The sequence below is a fragment of the Heterodontus francisci genome, chromosome 5 (genome assembly GCF_036365525.1).
Source record: "Heterodontus francisci isolate sHetFra1 chromosome 5, sHetFra1.hap1, whole genome shotgun sequence".
In the NCBI taxonomy this organism is placed as follows: domain Eukaryota; kingdom Metazoa; phylum Chordata; class Chondrichthyes; order Heterodontiformes; family Heterodontidae; genus Heterodontus; species Heterodontus francisci.
Genome location: NC_090375.1, coordinates 17,446,650 through 17,465,006, shown reverse-complemented (window position 1 = coordinate 17,465,006; position 18,357 = coordinate 17,446,650). Strand labels below are relative to the sequence as shown.

General features: G+C 44.1%; 1 protein-coding gene across 4 annotated transcripts in view; it reads left to right on the top strand.

The window, feature by feature from the left end:
- stk3 (serine/threonine kinase 3 (STE20 homolog, yeast)) overlaps positions 1 to 18,357 on the top strand; it is a 761,988-nt gene that overhangs the window by 37,068 nt on the left and 706,563 nt on the right. Inside the window, exon 2 of one of the 4 annotated variants that reach the window (XM_068031156.1) lies at positions 1,142 to 1,251. The exons of the other annotated variants lie outside the window; for them this stretch is intronic. The gene's annotated coding sequence lies outside the window, so the exon portion shown is untranslated. The remainder of the gene's footprint in view (positions 1 to 1,141; positions 1,252 to 18,357) is intronic. 4 annotated transcript variants of the gene reach the window in all.

The window sequence follows — 18,357 nt, the reverse complement described above, 5'->3', positions numbered from 1 at the left end:
TCCAAAATTTCTGCCTGTAAGCTTCGGGGACCAACTCATAAGCAGCGAGAATAGCCTTTTTTGCCATCTCATAATCTGCAGAAGCCTCCTCAAAGTATAGCGTAAACTTCATGAGCTTTGCTTATCAACCTGCTATGCTTGTGCAGTGTCCAATTTTCTTTTGGCCACCTCATCTGTTCAGCTATCTTTTCAGAGGAAATGAAAAATTCCTCTTCGTCCCTTTCCTCTAACTTGGGGAGGGCCTGCACAAATTTAAACAGGGCCCTGGGTTGGAGTCAAATTCTTCCTCATCAGAACATTTTCCTGAAATCGAGGCCACCCTTTTGTTTTGGTTCCAACTTTTTTTAAATTGAAATACCCTTTCTCGCTCCCTTTCTCTCTCCTGCCTCTCTTTTTCCTTTTCTCTTTCCCTTTGCCATTCTAGTCCCAGCTTCCGAAATGCTCTTTTTCCTTTTTCTCTCTTTCTCTTTCCCTCTTTTTCTCTTTTTTTTTCCTTTTCTTCTTTCTGAACTGCGTCTCTTTCAAGTTCAAGTTTTCTCATTTCTTCTCCCTCTTCAAGTTGCTTCAACTGCAACTGAAATCTAGCTAATTCAATTGAAAACCATCTGGATTGCCTTGTCCTTCTTCCAATTTCAAATGCTGTGCTATTACCTCAATTATGTCTGCTTTCTTAGCTCCTGCTTTTAACTCTAACTTCAACTTTTCTGCCTATGCCAATAGCCTAGTCTTGGTCATGTTATGCAAATCAAGGATAAATCCTCCCTCTCCAGAAAGTTCATAGCAACTGACAAAGCCATTTTGGTTTTCAATATGAAAAGCAAAATTCACTGTAAAAATCAGCCTTAGCCTCAGCAAGTTCCAGCACTCTGATATGTCTGTGGATTTCAAATCCTGGACAAGCCCCCATTTATATGTTACGACCGAGGTTGGAGGAGTGCACTGTCTCCCTCTAGGCCCACTACTCCACTGGTCACAACATATATTTGTGTTTTTATAGCCTTCAAGGTTTGAACTCCTTGATGAGATAATGATTGCTTGCGAGTGTCAGATTTGATTCTATGGTGTAGCTATGTACCTTTTCCAGGTTTACTTTTCCTCTATATGATTAACTTTGTTCTCTGACTTTCATCTTTAATGGAAGAGGGGAAAAGTAGTGAACACGTGTGCATCTAGGTACAGCAACATTTCCACTGATTACCCCCAAAGGATATCCATGGTTGTCCAAGAGGTCTGGAACTTTTGACTGAAAGAGTAAGTAGTTTTAAACCTTGGGAGAGCTTTAATTTAATCTTCGGGATACAATACTATGTGCACCTTGTCAAGTCCGTTCGTGTGAAGGATGCATTTGTACTTTGAATGGAAGTGGACTTTGAATGGAATTTGGGGTACAGGCTTACAGGACATTAAAGGCAGCACCTCGGGTTGATGGGGTTATAAAAAAGCTATTGGAATTCCAAGTTTTATTATAAGAGGTATAGAATGTAAGAGCCAAGAGGTAATGTCTGTCCTGTATGAAACCTTAAGACCTTGGCTAGAGTGCTATGTGCAGTATTTGGCTCCACACTATAGCAAGGAAATTGTGATTTTAGAGATCATGCAATGCAGAATCAATAGGATGCTGTCTGGTCTGAGGAAAAGAAATGTAAAGGAAGAAAACATTGGTCTCTTTTTTTTTTGTTAGACTAATGCAGATTGCAATATGATTTGAAATGAAGCAGACTTGGGTGAAGGATGCAAGATTTATGTAAAAGATTCAGAAGAGAAGGCAGGAGAAACTTCTTCACACAGTATTGTGAGACTGTGGAATTTATTTTGAAGTAATAGTTGAGGTAGAAACTATGTCAGCGTTCAAGATTTGAATAGTTAGATAGATGAATGAATATGGGAACAGGGTTGATGAGTGTGATTAGGACTGTTTGCTTATAATGGAGGGAAATCTGGTTAGACCATTTCTGTGTTGTAACTTCTACATATTTCTATGTATCTGTCTGCCAGGGATGACATTTAACTTGCAACTGGATATGCTAGGGTATGGCTCTCCCATAAATATGACAGTTTTCTGAGATTTTTCCCTTTTGCATCTGGAAAATTTGTTTTGAATTTGGTCATATGTAATTAACCCAATTTTGTTCCTGTATATAAAAATTAAACTAAAGGAGCACTTATTGATATGTTATCAATTTAAATTCAAATTAACAATGCAATAAAATTGCATTAAATGTAAAAATATTGCATTTTTTCTAAACTGTATGTTGCTTTGTCTGGTTTCTTGTATTCTCTAACTGTCCATCTCAGCAGAGTTGTTAAAGCAACTTGCTGATGCTTCACAGGAACAGCAGTCCGAATGCCATGTGCCCACTCTGTTTTCATATCCCTTTCCTATCTAACCTATTCTTAAATGGGGCTGAATTTGAGGATTCCACTGGGGGCAGGAACAGAGGTGGGCGGGGGATGAAAATACTGGTGCTGACCAGCATGCTGGCTTCCTAATGCCCATGCTGGCGCCGGCGAGTTTCACCAGGGCAGTGCCAAACACAATTGGGGGCCACCTGAGCATAAGGAAGGCAGCAGCTGGCAATGGGGGTGCGACTCTCAGATTTTGGGTTCAGTGGCAATGAGGAGCAACATCCTCTGCAGGAAGAGCAGAGCTCCGGACATCAGGAGCACAGAGGAGAGGGATGAGGGTCAGGAAAGACAGTGGCCATACCCTCTGCTTTGAATCTACCGGCAAAGACAGAGCTACCGTGAGATGACAGAGAACCAGTGCTGGAGGAGACTGTGACTTTCCACACAGGTGGTCCCAGAGATCTGTGCTCTTGGCACCAAAGACCTCACACCTCCCACCTCCCAGCACTGCTCGCCATATCCTACTCGTAGCTGGCAAAGTCACTATGGCTTTGAACTTTTTCACTTCTGGCTGCTTCCATGGATCACCTACAGACCTTGGTCTAGCAAACAGCTACATACTACTGCATCTCACAGGTCACTGATGCCCCATTTGCAAGAGTTGGACAGTACACTCAATTCAAGATAGATGCAGCCTTGCAGGCACAGAGGGCAGTGGGTTTCGCCACCATCACTGGATTCTCTCAAATACTGGACATAATTAATTGCACCCATGTGACCATCAAGGCACCCAGTGACCGTCCAGTGAGAGTCATCAGCAGGTAGGGCTTCTACTTCCTCAATGTTCAGCTGGTCTGCGACCACAGCAAGAGCTTCCTGCATGTGTACACTCGCTTTCCTGGCAGCTGCCATGACTCCTTCATCCTCTGCCAGCCCAGGCTGCTGCAACTCTTCACTGCAGCCCCAGCTGCTGTGGATAGATTCTAGGGGACAAGGGATAGCCCTTGAAGAGATAGCTACTCACCCCTCAACAAGAACCCATGACAGAGACACAGAAGTGCTACAACTGAAGCTATTGCTCATTAGGACAACCTATGAGCAGGCCATCGGGCCTCTGAAGATGCTGTTCCGGTGCTTGAACTAGTTGGGTGGCGCCCTGCATTGCACTTCTGCAGGGGCCTTGCTGATTGTGGTGGCCTGCTGTGCTCTCCTTGACATGGCCCTCAGAGCAGTGTGGAACTTTAACACAGTGAAACGTTCATGAACAGTGCTCATCTGAAGAGGAGGAAGGTCAAGTGCAGGGCTTGAGGGTCATGTCAGGATGCCATCAATATCAGACATCATCTGATCCAGGCATGTCTCAGCTGAGCCTGTCTGACCCAGGAGGAAAAGAGTGGTCTGGAACTTGCTTTGAGCTGGCTGTGAGAAGACTTGCGTTGAAAACGTAGCTTGGAGCTGCTCAACTCTTACTGCTAATGAAGGATACACATTTGTCCAGAGGTTTCACTGTCACTGCTTACAGACCCTTGCTCCCTTTCACCACTTCATCCTTCTTCTGCTGTACCACCATTAATAAAAGGAGTCTTAAATGTCTGGCTTCATGTGTCACTTTTGGAACACACTGTAAATATTAACAGTGCACATTTATAAGTGAAAGAGACCTCACTGACCCACTAAGGTCTGCAGCTGATCCTTGGAAGCAGCCAGAAGCACTGATACCGTGGCCTCCACTCTCCCCCGCTTCTGTTCAGTGCTCCCTTTGTGCCCTTGGAGGAGGTGGAGGCAGCTTGCTCACTTGTCCAGGTTTGCGGCTGAGATGCACACGGCAGTTGCCATTGGGTGCACCTCCAGAGGCTGCTGCACCAGCATTATTTCAGGGGTAGCCTCTGTCATGGGACCGTGCTGCACAGATGCTCCCTTAGCCAGAGGGACTAAGGAGGCTGATGATGATGGTTTTCTGTGAGGTGTGGCACCTTCATCCTTCTCCGTGACAGCCTCAGCCCTTGGCTGGCACTTCAGATAGCTGGAGGAGGCCACTAGCTGCGGCACAACTGGCATCCCTGCCAGACATCCCTGTGTCATCTGCGCCACTGACTGGTCAAGGCTACGTAGTGTAGCATGCATTCTATGAACGCCAGTGCACAACTCCTGCATGCACGCCAAGTGATCTCGCATATGGCTCTCCATGAGGTTGGACGCACTTTCTGTGGAGGAGCTCATGCGCTCACAGCCCTGAGCTGTGGTGGTGCACATGAGTTGGATGCAGTCCTCCATTCTCAGTCCATGAGGCTCAGTCCCCGCATTGCCTCAGGGAACTCTGACATGTGGGAGCATATCTGTTGCTTGTCTAGGTAGAGCCTCCTTTCCTGTGACTCCTGAGATCCTGTAACTGCGCTCAGCTGAGCATCCTCCGAGAGGGACTGCCCACAGTTGCTTCTGCCTCTCTAAGCACCTCCTGCACTTTAGTGCCATGCTCATCATCCAGTGCCACCCTATCCAACCGCACGTGTGGACCCACCGAGGTGACTGTATCTGCACTGGTGGAGGGTGTGCTTGTAAGGTGTGATGCTGCTTAGTCTGAGCTCTTCTCTGGCTGCGCTTAGCCCAGTGATGAGGGAGTTGGTCTAATTGCCTCAACGTCTGTACGTGTGGGAGACACAAGAAGAGATCGTGAGAGCAGAAGCTTCTCCTGTTCTGAGGTTTCCCAATGCATCTCAATCTTTGGTATGTTGCTGGATGGGCTGGAGTGCAATGCAGTCCCTTTAATGAACACTTTGCACTCTCTAATCAGCACCTGCACCATGGATGCCCATTTTGCCTTGCCCGACTTGCTCTTTGTCAATGACCCTGGTGATGTCCATAGCAGTGATAATGTGCAGGTATGGAACTTCCCCTCCTGTCTGCACTGTTTCTCGGGCATTTTAAGCCCGTTTCTCCTGCAAGGACAGAAGAAAGTGAGTTAAAGCACTGCTGGCCTCTATGGCCAATGCTAACTGCTCCTATTCATTAGAAGCTGCAAGTTTCAGTGCTGGCAGGTCCTCAGCAGCACTATGCCTCTGAACCTTGCTGAGAGATTAGTAAGTGCCCCGGGTGCACATTCCTGCCATGTTCAGGAGCAGCATACATCCTCCGGTTCCTCAGCTGGTGTGTTTGCTGGAGGGTGTATACTCAGAGACCTGTCCTGAGGATTTGGCGTTGCACCCAACTTGCCAGAGCGAATGAGGTCATTGAACCTCTTCTTGCACTGTACCCAGTTTCTGTGCACCGCACTCTGTATGCTGCCTGTGTCAGCTACCACCATTCAGGCCTGCTTGGTCTGGGTGGATGGCCTCCTTTTGCCCCCTCTGGGAATAGGACTTCCCTCCTTTCCCTCAGAGCCTCAAGGAGGACCTCCAGGCCTGCATCCGTGAAGGGGCTGACGTGCTGTAGTTTCCAGGCCTCTGTCTCCCCGAGACATCTTTCCAGCTGCAAGTAAAGCAATGAAATGCCAGCCACAGTAATGGCTGTCGTGGTTTACTTAAATCGGCATGCACTTGCATAGTCCCACCTCCATTCTTGTCCCCGTGGCTGCTACTTTGCTGCCAAACCCATCTCCAAGCCAATTAAGGGCAGTGCCCCCATCAAAATTGGGGCTGGTGACTCCTTTTCCCCAAGGCGGGTTTGGGAGCCGGAAACGGTCCTGACTTCCATTCCTCGCCCCTGAACAAAAAATCCTGCCCCGTGGTCTCTGCCTTAGTCATTAAAGTTGGTAATGCATAAATTTCTTGCTTTTAATCTTCAATTCATGTCCCTTTTGTTCTAGACTCCTCAGTTACCGGAAACAGTTTCTTATCTACTCTGTCCCATCCTTTTCATAATGTAAAACACCGTAACCCTGCACATTCTTCCTTTTCATATAACAGTCTAATTCCCTTTTGAATGCTTCAGTTGAACCTGCCTCCACCACACTCTCAGGCAGTGCATTCCAGACTTTAACCATTTGGTGCATGAAAAAGTTTTTCCTCATGTCACTTTTGCTCCTTTTACTAAGTACTTTAAATCTGTGCCCTCCCATTCTTGATCCTTTCACAAGTGGGAACACTTTCTCCCTATCTACTCTGTCCAGGCCCCTCATGATTTTGAATACCTCTAACAAAACACGTCTCAGCCTTCTCTTCAAGGAAAGCAGTTCCAACTTCTCCAATCTGTCTTCATAACCTAAAGTTCCTAATCCCTGGAACGATTCTCGTGAATCTTTTCTGCACCCTCTCTAATGCCTTCACATCCTTTCTAAAGTGCGGCATCCAGAACTGGACACAGTACTCCAGCTGAGGCCGAACTAGTGTCTTATACAAGTACAACATCAATTCCGAAGAAGGGTCACTGACCCGAAACGTTAACTCTGCTTCTCTTTCCACAGATGCTGCCAGACTTGCTGAGTGGTTCCAGCATTTCTTGTTTTTATTTCAACATAACTTCCTTGCTGTTGTACTCTCTATCCTATTAATAAAGCCCAGGATACTGTATGCTTTATTAACAGCTCTCTCAACCTGTCCTGCCACCTTCAGTGACTTATGCACATATACACCCAGGTCCCTCTGCTCCTGCACCTGTTTTAGAATTGTACCCTTCATTTTATATTGTCTCTCCATGTTCGTTCTACCAAAATATATCATTTCAGATTTCTCTGCATTGAATTTCATCTGCCACCTGTCCGCCCATTCCACCAACTTGTCTTTGTCCTTTTGAAATTCTACACTATTTTCCTCACAGTTCACAATGCTTCCAAGTTTCGTATCATCCACAAACTTAGAAGGTCTAGGTCATTAAAATATGTCAGGAAACGTGAAACTGAGATGTGTTGCTGGTCTGATTCAAAGAAGGCTTGTTTTAGTTAGCATAGATATTTTTGCTTGAAGTAAACCAAATAAACAAAAGGCAAAGGGAAAGTCTTGCATCATGTTGTATAAATGAATCAAGCTGGCTCGGAGGCTTATCGGCAAATAAACTAAATGACTTTGATAATGCTCTTGGATTTTGGTTGGAGGGAGTGGTGGGTGGAGATCCAGCTTTTACTTCTTGGTAACCAATGCTTTATTTCTCCAATATTTCTGGATATTTTCTGTGTTGGACTAGCACTGAAAAGAACGTCTATAAATTTTTGTTTGCTCTGTGAAATATACATGAACCTTCAGTAAGTTCATCAGCTCTTACAAGAGGTAGGTACTTCAGGGAATTCAGGGCCAGAGTGATCTCCTGGACTAGTTTCGATTGCCTAGGTGGGTTGGAGAGGAATTTGCCAGGTTTTCTTTTCCCCCCTAAATTGGCCTGGATTTTTTTTGTAACTTGGTTTTTCACCTCCCCAGGGGAGATCTCAGTTTTGTATGGAGCGGGGATTTTTTTTGTTTGAACTTAAGTTTTTCTCTGAGACCTGTGTTGCTCTGCCAGCAGACGAGAGAGTAATGCCATTACATTTTGTGCAGGTGCCGAACTTATTGCAAATAAACTTTGAGGCATTTCACTGAAATGTTGTTCAGGAATACTATTTATTGTGAAAAAGATTCAAAAAACATGACACATTTGTAATGAGGTGGTTGTGTATAAATGATTTCTGGCTACTTTGTGCATTTGCAACAGTGGGATGTATGAAACCCTGAAGTGAGCTAGTATAATTCATAGCTATGCGGTGCTGTAGTCTATTTGGTATTTTTAATGTTTGAAGAGGTGCAAATCTGGGCACATGTTGTACTTTTCGACAGCTGTTGCATTCTTAAGGAATGTGCTCAATACCTTGATCAGTCCCAGGCTACCATACTTGGATTTTCATTATCCTTCATCATGATTAGGTGGGTTATAGTAAATGAAAATTTACAGTTTGGGCTGTTTAATGGAAACTGCAGTTTCTGTAGTGTGTATCCTTGACCAGTGTCCATTTATCCTGTCAAGTTAAGAATGAAACCAACGCAAAATACTGCGGATGCTGAAATCCTGAAATAAAACCAGAAAATGTTGGAAATACAAAGCTGGTCTGGCAGCATCTGTGGATAGAGTTAATCTTTTCAGGTCTGTGACCTTACATCAGAAGTAAGGAATGAAACTAGCTCAGAGTGCGATTGTTATGATATCAGACTTGGAGGGTCAGCGGCTTGTGCCCAATTGCGTCAGTGCAACTAAGAAGCAAGATTGGCCAGGTTCCTCAACAACAACGACAACAACAACGTCTTGCATTTATGTAGTGCCTTTCATGTAGCAAAATGCCCCAAGCCCCATTATCATAACAGTGCTTAGTATGGAAAGTGTAGGGGGGGGTACTTAAAAAAAGTAATTAGGAGAGCAAAGAGGGGACATGAAAAAACATTGGAGGTCAATATAAAGGAAAATTCTAAGGCATTTTATAAGTATATTAAGGGCAAGATGATAATCAGGGAAAGAGTGGGGCCCATTCGGGATCAAGGCGGCAATCTGTGTGTGGAGCCGGAACACATAGGTGAGGTTTTAAATGATTACTTTTCATCTGTTTTCACTGTGGAGAACGACAATGTAGGTGTAGAGATCGGGGAAGGGGATTGTGATATACTTGAACATATTAACATTGAAAGGGAGGAAGTATTAGCTGTTTTAGTGGGCTTAAAAATGGATAAATCCCCAGGCCCAGATGAGATGTATGCCAGGCTGTTATGTGAGGCAAGGGAGGTGATAACAGGGGCTCTGACACAAATTTTCAGATCCTCTCCAGCCACAGGAGAGGTGCTAGAGGATTGGAGGACAGCGAATGCGGTACCATTACTCAAGAAGACTCAAGGGTGGCGCAGTGGTTAGCACTGCAGCCTCACAGCTCCAGCGACCCGGGTTCGATTCTGGATACTGCCTGTACGGAGTTTGCAAGTTCTCCCTGTGACTGCGTGGGTTTTCGCCGGGTGCTCCGGTTTCCTCCCACAGCCAAAGACTTGCAGGTTGATAGGTAAATTGGCCGTTATAAATTGCCCCTAGTATAGGTAGGTGGTAGGGGAATTGTGGAGATGTGGTGGGAATATGGGATTAATGTAGGATTAGTATAAATGGGTGGTTGATGGTCGGCACAGACTCGGCCGAGGGCCTGTTTCAGTGCTGTATCTCTAGATAAATAAAAAATAAGAGTAGCAGGGACAGACCAGGTAATTACAGGCTGGTGAGTCTGAGGGACAGGATTAATCTCCACTTGGAGAGGCAGAGATTAATCAGGGATAGTTAGCACGGCTTTGTCAGGGGGAGATCGTGTCTGTCTAACCTGATTGAATTTTTCGAGGATGTGACTAGATGTGTAGATGAGGGTAAAGCAGTTGATGTAGTATACGTGGACTTCAGTAAGGCTTTTGATAAGATCCCACATTGGAGATTGGTTAATAAGGTAAGAGCCCATGGGATCCAGGGCAATTTGGCAAATTGGATCCAAAATTGGCTTGGTGGCAGGAAACCGAGGGTAATGGCCGAGGGTTGTTTTTGTGAGCGGAAGCCTGTAACCAGTGGTGTACCACAGGGATCGGTGCTGGGACCCTTGGTGTTTGTAGTGCACATCAATGATTTAGATGTGAATATAGGAGGTATGATAAGTAAGTTTGCAGATGACACGATAATTGGTGGTGACGTAAATAGTGAGGAGGAAAGCTGTAGATTACAGGACGATATAGATGGGCTGGTAAGATGGGCAGAGCTGTGGCAAATCGAAATTAATCCTGAAGTGTGAAGTGATGCATTTTGGGAGGACTAACAGGGCAAGGGAATATACAATGGATGGTAGGACCCTAGGAAGTACAGAAGGTCAGAGGGACCTTGGTATACTTGTCCAATGATCACTGAAAGCAGCAGCACAGGTAGATAAGGTGGTTAGGAAGGCATATGGGAAACTTGCCTTTCTTAGCCGAGGCATAGAATATAAGAGCAGGGAGGTTATGATGGAGCTGTATAAAATGCTAGTTAGGCCACAGCTGGATGTACTGTGTACAGTTCTGGGCACCACACTATAGGAAGGATGTGATTGCACTGAAGAGGGTGCAGAGGAGATTCACCAGGATGTTGCCTGGGCTGGAGCATTTCAGCTATGAAGAGAGACTGAAAAGGCTAGGGTTGCTTTCCTCAGAACAGAGAAGGATGAGGGGGACATGATTGAGGTATACAAAATTGAGGGGTATGGATTGGTTAGATAGGAAGAGACTTTTCCCTTAGTGGAGGGGTCAGTAACCAGGGGGCATAGATTTAAGGTAAGGGGCAGGAGGTTGAAGAGGAGATTTGAGGAAATTCTTTTTCACCCAGAGGGTGGTTGGAATCTTGAATACACTGCCTGAAGTGGTGGTAGAGGCAGGAACCCTCACAACATTTAAGAAGTATTTAGATGAGCACTTGAAACACCACAGCATACAAGGCTACGGGTCAAGTGCTGGAAAATGGGACTAGAATAGTTAGGTGCTTGATGGCCGGCACACAGACGATGGGCCGAAGGGCCTGTTTCTGTGCTGTATAACTCTATGACTCTATAACCCGTGACAATATTGAAAATGCTGGTTCCTTTAATTAAACAGGACTCCTTTCAGTGTTAATAGAGAGCAGGTGATGCTCATTATAGTTTTGCATTTAAGGATGAGGTTTTTGCCCATAAGAACAAGAAATGGGAGCAGGAGTAGGCCATTCAGCCTCTCAAGCCTGCCCCGCCATTCAATAAGATCATGGCTGATCTGTCCCAGTCCTCAACTTCTCTTTCGGGCCTGCTCTGCCTCACCCTCGACTCCCCGAGATTTCAAAAATCTATCTACCTCCTCCTCAAATACATTTAGTGACCTAGCCTCCACAACTAGGCGGCACAGTGGCGCAGTAGTTAGCACCGCAGCCTCACAGCTCCAGCGACCCGGGTTCAATTTTGGGTACTGCCTGTGTGGAGTTTGCAAGTTCTCCCTGTGTCTGTGTGGGTTTTCTCCGGGTGCTCCGGTTTCCTCCCACATGCCAAAAGACTTGCAGGTTGATAGGTAAATTGGCCATTAGCAATTGCCCCTAGTATAGGTAGGTGGTAGGGAAATATAGGGACAGGTGGGGATGAGGTAGGAATATGGAATTAGTGTAGGATTAGTATAAATGGGTGGTTGATGGTCGGCACAGACTCGGTGGGCCGAAGGGCCTGTTTCAGTGCTGTATCTCTAAAACTAAAAACTAAAACTCTCTGAGGCAGAGAATTCAAGAGATTCACCACCCTCTGAGAGAAGAAATTCCTTCGCATCTCAGTTTTAAATGTGTGCCCCCTTATTCTGTAATTATGTCCCCTAGTTCAAGATTCCCCCACTGGTGGAAACATCTTCTCAACATCTATCCTGTCGATCCCCCTTAAAATCTTATATGTTTCTATAAAATCACCTCTCATTCTTCTAAACGCCAATGAATAAAGGCCTAACCAGTTTAGCCACTCTGGATAAGACAACCCATTCATCCCAGGAATCAGCCTAGTGAACCTTTTCTGAACTGCCTCCAATACTAGTATATCCTTCTTTAAATACGGGGACCAAAACTGAACACAGTACTCCAGATGTGGCCTCACCAACACCCTGTACAGTTGTAACAGGACTTCCCTATTTTTAAACTCTAACCCCCTGGCAATAAAGGCCAAAATTCCATTCGCCTTCCTAATTACTTGCTGCACCTGCATGCTAACCTTTTGTGTTTCATGCACAAGAACCCCCAGATCCCTCTGTACTACAGTATTCTGTAGTCTTTCTCCATCTAAACAATAATCTGCCTTTTTATTCTTCCTACCAAAGTGGAATACCTCACACTTTCCCACATTGAACACCATCTGCCAAATTTTTGCCCACTCACCTTAACCTATCTATATCCCTTTGCAGATTCTTTGTGTCCTCATCACAACATGCCTTCCCACCTATTTTTATATCGTGAGCAAATTTGGGTACACTACACTCTGTGTCCCTTCCTCTAAGTCATTAATGTAGATAGTAAATAGCTGAGGCCCTAGGACCGATCCTTGTGGCATCCCACTAGTTACAGCTTTCCAACCTGAAAAAGACTCACTGATCCCGACTCTCTGCCTTCTGTGTGTTAGCCAATCCTCCATCCATGCCAACACATTACTCCCAATACCCTGAGCTCCTATTTTGTGCAATAACTTTTTTGTGTGGCACCTTATTGAACGCCTTCTGAAAATCCAAATACACTACATCTACTGGTTCCCCTTTATCCACTCTGCTTGTTATGTCCTCAAAGAACTCTAACAAATTTGTCAAACATGATTTCCCTTTCATAAAACCATGTTGACTTTGTTTGATTGCATTATGTTTTTCTAAATGTCCTGTTATTTCTTCCTTCATAATCGACTCAAGCATTTTCCCAATGACTGATGTTAAGCTAACTGGTCTATAGTTTCCTGCTTTCTGTCTTGCTCCTTTCTTGAATAGGGGTGTCACATTAGCAGTTTTCCAATCCACTGGTACCCTACTGGAATCCATGAGCTTTGGTATATTATGACCAATGCCTCCACTATCTCTGCAGCCACTTCTTTGAAATCTCTTGGGTGCAGGCCATCACGTCCTGGCGACTTGTCTGCCTTTAGTCCCATCAGTTTGTCCAGCACCTTTTTCCCTCGTGATAGAGATTGTTACAAATTCCTCCCTCTCATTTACACCTTGTTCATCTATTATTGTTGGGATGTTTATAATGTCTTCCACCGTGAAGACTGATACAAAATATTGGTTTCAATTATCTGCCATTTCCCTGTTATTAATTCCCCATTCTCATCCTCTAAGGGCTCTACACTTACTTTAGCTACTCTCTTCCTTTGAATATACCCATAGATGCTCTTACTGTTCGTTTTTATATTACTTGCCAATTTACTCTCATAATCAATTTTCTCCCTCTTTATTAGTTTTTTAGTCATCCGCTGCTGGTTTCTAAAAACTTCCCAATCCTCTGGCCTACCACTCATTTTCGCCGCATTGTGCGCCTTTGTTTTTGATTTGATACTCCCCTTAACTTCCTTTGTTATCCACGGGTGGTTCATCGTTTTCTTAGTCCTTCCTTTTGACTGGAATAAATGTTTGCTGAGTGTTATGAAATATCTGCTTAAAAGTCTGCCACTGTTCATCTACTGACTTCCCCTAGAGTCTATCTTCCCAGCCCGCTTTAGACAACTCTTTCTTTCTGCCTCTAATTGCCCTTCTTTAAGTTGAAGACACTGGTTTGAGACCCGAGTTGCTCACCCTCAAACTGAATTTGAAATTCTACCATGTTATGATCGCTTCCCCCTAAAGGATCCTTAACTATGAGATCTCTTATTAAAGCTACCTCATTATACAATACCAAATCTAAAATAGCCTGTTCCCTGGTAGGTTCTGCAACATATTGCTCTAAGTAACAATCCCTGAGGCACTCTTCAAATTCGTCTTCCAGCTACCCTTGCCAATTTGATTTGTCCAGTCTATATGCAGATTAAAAATCACCCATGATAATTGCAGTGCCCTTCTTACACGCCTCCATTATTTCCTGATTAATATCTTGTCCTACAGAGAGACAACTCTTCCGGGGTCTATAGACCACTCCCACCCGTGATTTCTTTCCCTTGCTATTCTTTATTTCCACCCAAACTGATTCTACATCACGATCTATTACACCTATTTTAGTACTCACAACTGCACTGATCCCTTCCTTTAATAGCAAAGCTACCCCACCTCCTTTTCCTTTCTGCCTATTCTTCCGGAACGTTGAATATCCTTGAACGTTTAGATTCCAGTCCTGGTCATCCTGCAACCACGTCTCAGTGATAGCTATCAAGTCATATTCATTTATTTCTATCTGTGCCGTCAGCTCATCTATCTTGTTACAAATGCTATGTGCATTCAGCTAAAGAGCTTTAAGCTTTGACTTTTTTTTTTAACCATTCTTGCCTACTCTGGTTCTAATTTCTGCTGTACTCTTGTGCTTGTATTCTCTGTCCCTTCCTGTCACTCTTTGAGTAATGTATGTTCCTTCACTGCCCTGCACCTCTGCTCTCTCGTTACTTTTCGACTTTTTAAACTTCCCTTCAATTGAACCCAACCCCCTCCCCCCCCACCCCCCCCCCCACTATTTAGTTTAAAGCCTTATCTACAACCCTAGTTATACAATTCGCCAGGACACTGTTCCCATGGTTCAAGTGAAGCCCATCCCAACGGAACAGCTCTCTTTCCCCAGTACTGGTGCCAGTGTCCCATGAACTGGAAACCCATTTCTCCCACACCAATCTTTGAGCCACACATTTACCTCTCTAATCTTATTTACCCTATGCCAATTAGCACGTGGCTCAGGTAGTAATCAGGAGATTATTATCTTTGTGGTTCTGCTTTTTAATTTGGCCCTGAGCTGCTCATAGTCCCTCAGCAGAACCTCTTTCCTAGTCCTACCTATGTCGTTGGTATCTATGTGGACCATGACAACTGGATCTTTTCCCTCCCACTCCAAGTTCCTCTCCAGCCCAGAAGAGATGTCCTTAATCTTGGCATCAGGTAGGCAACACAGCCTTCGGGACTCTCTATGTTTGCTGCAGAGAACAGTATCTATTCCCCTAACTATGCTATCTCCTACTACAACTAGATTTCTTCCCCCCCCCACCACTTGAATGGCACTCTGAATCACAGTGCTGTGGTCAGTTTGCTCATTCTCCCTGCAGCCTGTGCCCTTGTCCACACCGGGAGCAAGAACCTCAGACCTATTGGATAAGGGCACTGGCTGAGGCTCCTCCAAAGCTAAATTCTGGATACCCATACCTGCCTCACTCACAGTCATACCCTCCTGTCCGTGACCATGGTCCAGATTGGATGTAATTAATCTAAGGGGTGTGACTGTCTCCTGAAACACAGTATCCAGTTGGGGAATTGCCTCTGGACAGAGAGTTAGTCCAGAAGGGAAGAGTGGGAACTGATATTTGGACTGAACTATGAATTGACAATAAAACAGTTATGGATCAGAGACTGTCATCGGCTTCCTCATTTTGGTGAATGGACATCTGCCTGTTTAACATGGTAGCAGAGGATTAGCTTCGATCTCTTCAGGTGGGGATCTTAAGAAAACACATAGTTTTCTTCTCTAACCAAAGCAAGGCTCCCGGTGGCTTTCTGGGTGAAATGGCTGAGTCATGCTGCAGGCTCTCTAACTATGATTACCCACCGGTCTTTTTGAACCATATGAACAATGAAAGAATAAAGTGGAAATGTGGACACTGGTCACTTCCCTAACCAAGAGGAAGCAAGGTATGCCCTTGGCTTTTTCTTTACCAGGTAAAAGTAAGATTAGCAATAAAGTATTTTTGGAACTGGACTTGGATACTGAAGAGGGATTGCCAATTCTAATACAATTTATGCATAAGATTTACAAAAGAGATGATTTGTTGGAAGCGGTGAGGCATGGTTGACTTTTGATAAATTTATGAAGATGGACAATCAGTCCATGGAAGAATATGTCATGGAATTTGATGGGTTATATAACAGACTAAAAAAATTGAATCTAGAAATTCCTGAGTCTGTGCTTGCATTCAAATTGTTAGATTGTGCACAAATCTCTCATAGGGATAGACTTTTGGTTTTGACGGGTTCAGTTTCTTTGTAAAGATTCTCTTTTTGAGCAAATGACTGCTGCTCTAAAGAGATTTTTGGGAATACAGTCGTTTCTAGTTACCTTCATGTCACAAATTGGAAATTCTGCAATGATACAGAGAATGGAGGACTCCATGATTACTGACTCTCAAAATCGACGGGAGCCTAGTCGTAGGTGCTTGTACAAAGAGAGAGTTGCTGAAAGACCTTTTGAGGTGGGTCGCACTTTTGATAGATTTATGGATCAAAACAGAAGGCAAGATTGGGATGATAGCCGAAGGTAAATGAATCCTAGAGACGGGCGGGGAGTGGTTTTCAGTGTGTCTAAGTATCACTATGCAAGGAATTGGCCTAGAACCAGGACTTGAGTATTTGAAATAACTCATGAGACAGATGGTTCTGATGAAGAATATGATGATGTTGAACGACATGATCATATCATATTGGTGACTGAAAACTAGAGTCGGGCCATGAGCATTTTGATTGCCAATTCATTCAATTGTGCGATAATAGATAGTGTACCTCACCTGTGTGTGGAGTCGATTGGTTAAGTTGTTATTTGAAATCCTTTGACTAGGCAGATAGCAGTAGAGTTAGAGAATATGACAGCACTGCTTGGTTTAGGTTTGGAGATCATAATACGTTAATGTCTTTAAAGAGAGTGGTCCTTCCGTGTGAAATAACAGGAATGCGTAATTTCATCAGCACTGATGTGGTTCAGAGTGACATACCGCTGTTGCTGAGTAAATCTTCGAAGAAAAAAGCAAAGATGAGATTGGACATGGAGAATGACAAAGCATTTGTCTTCGGTAAAGTGGTAAATTTACAATTTGCTGGATCAGGACGTTATTGTATTCTGTTGAGGAAACACAGTGTTTCTCGCCAGGAAGTTCAAGACGTATTATTGACATCTGGAGACAAGAGTCTGGCTAACGAGGTGAATTATCTGGAAGTTGCACAGACAATTTGTCCATCCTTCAGCGCAGAAGTTAAAGCTACTACTAAAGGATGCTGGAGTTGAGGATAAAGAATACGACTCCCTTATTGAACAAATCACATCTCAATGTGACATATGTATTAAATATCGGAAGACACCGCAGTGCCTTGTTGTGAGCGTCCCACTAACTCGGGAATTGAATTAAGTGGTGGTTATGGACCTGAAAGTGTCGGACAGAGATTAAGGTATTTATCTAAATTAAAAGCAAAATACTGCGGATGCTGGAAATCTGAAATAAAAACAAGAAATGCTGGAAATACTCAGCAGGCCTGGCAGCATCTGTGGAGAGAGAAGCAGAGTTAACGTTTCAGGTCAGTGACCCTTCTTCAGATATTTCAGGTATTTATCTGTTGTATTTTGTCGATTGTGGCAATTAGGTTCAGCATATCTACGGTAATGAACAACAATGACAAATGGAAAATAGTGGATAAAGTTATGGAAAAGTGGGTTGGTACGGGTCTTGGAACGCTGGCAAAATTTCTGACAGATAATGGAAGGGAATTTGCAAATGACGAGTTTAGGGACCTGTGTGAGAACTTAAATATTGTTATGAACATTGCTACAGAAAGTCCATTCAGCAATGGCTTGTGTGAAAGAAATCATGCGATAGTTGATACAATATTACACAAAATACTGGCGGATCAGTATTTTGGAGATACAGACCCTTAGAAAATAGGCGACATGTTTAGATAGAGGATCTGGATCGGCGCAGGCTTGGAGGGCTGAAGGGCCTGTTCCTGTGCTGTAATTTTCTTTGTTCTTTGTTCTATCAACTGAACTGCAAGCTACAAACGGCTCTGGCATGGGCAGTGCATGCAAAAGATTCTTTACAAATGTGGGTGGGTATAGCCCATACCAATTGGTATATGGCTGTAATCCAAAATTGTCTTCCATACTATGTGACGATCCTCCAGCCCTGAGGGAACGACTATTAGCCGTACTTTCTCCACTCACCTAAATGCGCTACATGCTGGCAGGAGAGTGTTTATCCAAGCTGAAGCATCAGAAAAAATTCGAAGAGCATTAAGACATGGCATTAGATGGTCTGGGGAAGACTTTAGTTCTGGCAGTCTTGTTTATTATAAGAGAGAAGGGCATAGGGAATGGAAAGGTCTGGGAAAAGTTATCAGACGTGACGGGAAAAATCTAGGAATACAACGTGGGAATCAAACCATAAAAGCACATTGTTCGAGGGTAATAGGAATGCATTATGAATTTTCAAACAGAGAATATGGGAGAAGGTGATGATCATGAGGCACCATGTACATCGCATACCCATGTATTGTGCGATTTTGAGCCAGAGGGGCAGGATATAAGAGCTCAAGAAATAGATACTGATACACTTACTGATCGTGAAGAACAAAAAGAAGTCATCTCATCCAGGGATTAGTTGCTTAAAGTAGGTGGTGTACTGGCCAACAGGGTCTGATAACTGGA